This window comes from Mus pahari, chromosome 3, assembly GCF_900095145.1.
Source record: "Mus pahari chromosome 3, PAHARI_EIJ_v1.1, whole genome shotgun sequence".
Classification (NCBI taxonomy): Eukaryota; Metazoa; Chordata; class Mammalia; order Rodentia; family Muridae; genus Mus; species Mus pahari.
Window position 1 is genome coordinate 113,714,723 of NC_034592.1, and position 4,452 is coordinate 113,719,174.

The window sequence follows — 4,452 nt, forward strand, 5'->3', positions numbered from 1 at the left end:
GGTTTAGCAGACAAGAGTGCGAACCCACCCCAAGGTGTTCTGCCCATGCAGACAAGGCGCCGGTCTGCGTGCAGGCAGGAACACTACATTTGGCGCCCCATGTGGGCGCCAAAATGTTTTTCCTTTGCAGCCCTGTTCCTCCTTTCAGGATTTCCCGCGCTCCGGTTCGGATCCACGGTGGCTCTGCAGGCAGAGCACTACAACAAGGAAAGACAAAGCCCCTGAGGTCGAGCAGAAATTGTGCAGTTTGGTTAGCACGTAGGGTTAGGCTGGCCCCACAGAGGCACGCTGTGCCCCAACAGCCAGGGGCACATGAGATGGCAGGCCTGGCATCACTCAGTGCCATTGCTGATGGGTGAGGCTGTGCACGGCTTTGCAGGTCCCGGCTGGATAGAGGCAGACGGCCGCTAGAGTCCTCCCCACACCTTCAGCTGGTGACTGCAAAGAGGAGGTCACTGAAAAAGGTGGTGAACAAAAACCAAAACAAAAGTCCTTGGGAAGAGTGGGAGGGCACAAACTCGAAGGCTACGCAGCTTAACAAAGGACTGAAGCCTCATCCAGGCATGAGTGTGTGTGTGTGTGTGTGTGTGTGTGTGTGTGTGTGTACGCGTGCACATGTGCACACACATTCTCCTGACTCAACCTACCAAGTCCTTGGATTACTGCCCTGAGCCACCCACCACTCTTGGCTTCACACATAAGTCTAAGGGCATGCAGCAGTCTTTTTGCCCAATTCACATAAAACACTGTGAGAAAGTATTTTCTCCCTGTTCTTAGAAAACCGAGGGACAGAAATTGTGTCACAGGCCCAAGAATAAGTAATAAGGCTAGACAGGGTGGCTTAAGTCTTTAATCCCAGCACTAATGACACAGAAGCAGGCAGATCTCTGTAAGATCTCTGAGACCTGGTCTACAGAGTGAGTTTCAGACTAACCAGGGTCACAGAGTGAGACCTTGACTGGAAAACAAAAACAGAACCATTCCTCTGTCCCTAACTCCACAGTTAACAGCTGACTAAATTAAAAAGTGTATTTACTCCAACTTTATTTCTGAGGCGCTGGTGACTGAACCCACGGTGGTAGGTGATGTTGCATGTTCAAAATAAAATTCCTAGGAAAAGTCTCACCCTCGGTAAAGACTGCGGCTCTAATGACCAACTAGAACTTCTGTGAATGTGGAAGCTGGAATAGTCTGTGTCCAGAGCCACATGACCTCGACTATCTTTAGGCCTACATAGGAGCTATCCACTGCTGACCTCTGTGACCAGCACCGAGCCTAGCAACTGAGTAACACGGCTCAGAAAGAGGTTACCCCCAAAGCCACTGCCTGAACACGCTAAGACTTTCATGAAATTGGCTTTTTAAATTGTATTTTCATTTTTATTTATCACTATTATATGTGTGCTCAATGTGGGTCTGTCTGTGTGCACATATGGAGTTCAGAGGTCAGTGTCCTGGAGTCAGTTCTATCCTTCTGCCCTCATGGGTCCTGGGGACCAAATTCAGGTCATCAGCAAGCATTTGTCAATTGAGTCATCTTGACTGCCTTTGTGAGAATTTTATCATAACAGAATAGAGCCAAGACAATCAAGACACTGAAAACCTCATTGCTGGGGGTGAAGAGATGACCAACCAGCAGTTACCAGCATGCTCTTCCAGAGGACCTGGGTTCGATTCCTAGCAGCCAGTGCTCTCAACCGAGCCATCTCTCCAGTCTGGCTGTACAGGGTTTTTGTTTGGCTTTGTTGTTGGTTTGGGTGAGTCTACATAGTGAGTTTTAGGCAAGCCAGAGCTGTAGAATGAGACCTTGGAACAAAAATTAAAATGGTTGCAGCCTCAGCTTCCGCCAGCCGCCAGCCTAGGCAGGAGCAGCTGGCCTGGGCCATGCCCCATCTCCCTGTGGCTTTCTTGGAGGAAACTTTTGAGGTTCAGGCAGTTCAGCTCATTTCCATCGGCTCATTATCGGTGACCTCTCTGAGACATCACACACATAAGTGTGTGCACCAGCATCTCATTTCCCCTGTTGTTCATGGTCTCATTCCCCTCTTCCGGTCTCAGGGGCAAAGCTCCCCTGCCTGAGCTCATCCCCCGGGTGTGAGGGAGGAAGGCAGGTGAAAGGGGTTCTCTCTGGAGGCTCCCAGACAGGCTAATTACAGACTTCCTAATTAATAAGCCATGGGGCTGCATTTTATCAGCTGAGTCATGGCTAATGTCTGGGCCCTGGACGACCTAAAGAGAGGGTGCCAAGAGTCAAGGAGGACCCTGGGAGACAGAGGCCAGCTTGGAGCTGCTGACTAACCCATTTGATATTCTGCATTTGACCTTATAAATAAATAAATAAATAAATAAATAAATAAATAAAAACCTTATTTTTTAGGTATGTGTACATGTGTCCCAGCTCCCACCCCTTCTTGTGAAGGCAGATACGTGAAGAGTCACTTAATCTAGAGGCTAGAGTTTGTTTGTGAGCTACCTGGACATGGATGCTATGAGATGAATTTGGTTACTGGGGAAGAACAGTGAATTCTCTTAACCACTGGGCTATTTCTTCAGACTCCTGCCTTTCTTCCCTCCCACTTTTCAGATTTATGTATTTTATGTGTATGAGTATTTTGCATGCATATACGTATGTGCACCACATGCATGCCTGGCACCATGTGGGTGCTGGGAATAGAATATAGGTCCCCTGCAAGAGCAAGTGTTTCTAACCACTGGGCAATCTCTCCAGTGTCCTGAGGGGCCCATTCCCTCCCTTCTTTCCTTTCTTCAGGAAACGACAGGGTCTTTTTATCCAGTCCTGAAATGGATGTCCTGAAACTCGCTATGTAGACCAGGCTGGCCTCAAGCCTAGAGATCTACCTGCCTCTGCCTCTGAGAGCTCAGACTAGCTTGCCTGCCCCATGTGCCTGAGACCAGGGATTTGATTCCTCAGCCCAGGTGCACAGTGGAAAGGCTTTTTTTTGGGGGGGGGGGAGAGACAAAATATCTGGAGAGGTGCTATGTAGCACTGTCTTGTTGCAGGAAGATACAAGCAGCTGTGACAAGCTGTTCCTCTCTTATTTTTACTTCTGTGGCCTCCTGGAAATGTTCGCTTCTTAGCAGATTATAAGGATGTCTCATGGGGTCGGGGGAATGCTTGCCTAGAATGAGATCCTGGTTTCTATCCCAAGCATGAGGTTGGGAGAGAGGTGGCAAGAGAGCCACTTCAACAAGTGGAGCCCCACATGGTGGTCAGTGGTTAGCAGAGTGAGGTTCAAGCCCTCCTGTGTTCTCTCTTCCATTCAGGGGTCTTCTCTCCTAGAAAGGTTTCTATGGGGCACACCAGTCTCACATTCATATCTTGGCCTTGAATCGTGATCACAATTAACTGTGACAGTAGAATTGGTCTGTATCTCAACTGTCCTGTCTAGTGGCCTCTATGAAATGTGGCTGGCTGCTGACAGCAGGAATGTAAATCTAATTTGCTTCATTTTGAGACAAGGCTTCTCTCTGTAGCCCAGGCTGGCCTCAAATGCACAAGGGCGGGGGAATACTAGCGTGAACCATGACTCCAGGAATGAAAGGTGACTGCTTTGAACAGTATGGCTTTGGCTAGTTCCCAACCTGGCTCTCCCCTTTCCACTCAGAAACTGAGAGAAGATGCTGCACGTGCAAGGGGCCTGGAGGCCAGGTGAGACGACAGTGGGCCTCAATGGGGGAGCAGAGTGGGGAAGCGGTGGGCCAAGTCCTCCTTCAAGAATGCACAAGGGAGCTCTGTGGGAGAAGGCCGGCCCACAGAAACCCCACTCCACCCCAGTGGCCATCACAATGGAATTCAGGTCTGCGTCACAATGCCGCAGGCAGTGGGAAGCTGCTCTCTTTGTTTGGAGACCTAGTTACAGGAACTCCAGCGTCAGAGGACCCTGTTTCCTGGGGAATGGCAAGGAGCCCAGCAGCTGAGCAGTCTCAAGATGGAGAACTGTAGGAAGAACAAGTCTAAAGCGAGGCAATCCTACTCAGTCCCCGGACCTAGCGGCTGCAGGGCCCAGGTGACCGCCAGCAGGGGGCGGGGCTTCTCCGTGAACAGCGAGCAGCTGCTGATCTTCTTCCTGGCTATTTGGTTCTTCTATTTCTTCTACCTCCAGGACTAACTCCACAGAGCCCCCTTTACATCAGCTCAGGGAGTGGCTGCCCAGGCCTCACCTGTTAACTTAAGGGGATGAAGACCTGGAGCTGCGTGGCCCTCTAGCCTCAGGCCACCAGCCTTCTGTTCTCAGAAGACCCCTGTGCCACGGGTCTTCAGTCTTGTGCCTTTATTGAGTATATGACCCCATTAACAGGCAAAGGACATGTCATCTCTGGAAGGCAAAGTTGAAGCTGCATCTTCTTGGTAGATGGTGTTGAGTATGGAAACTATTTTGTGCCTGGCCTCAGGCCCAGTTTCTAATGAGAAATAAAATGTCCATTGGGCCAA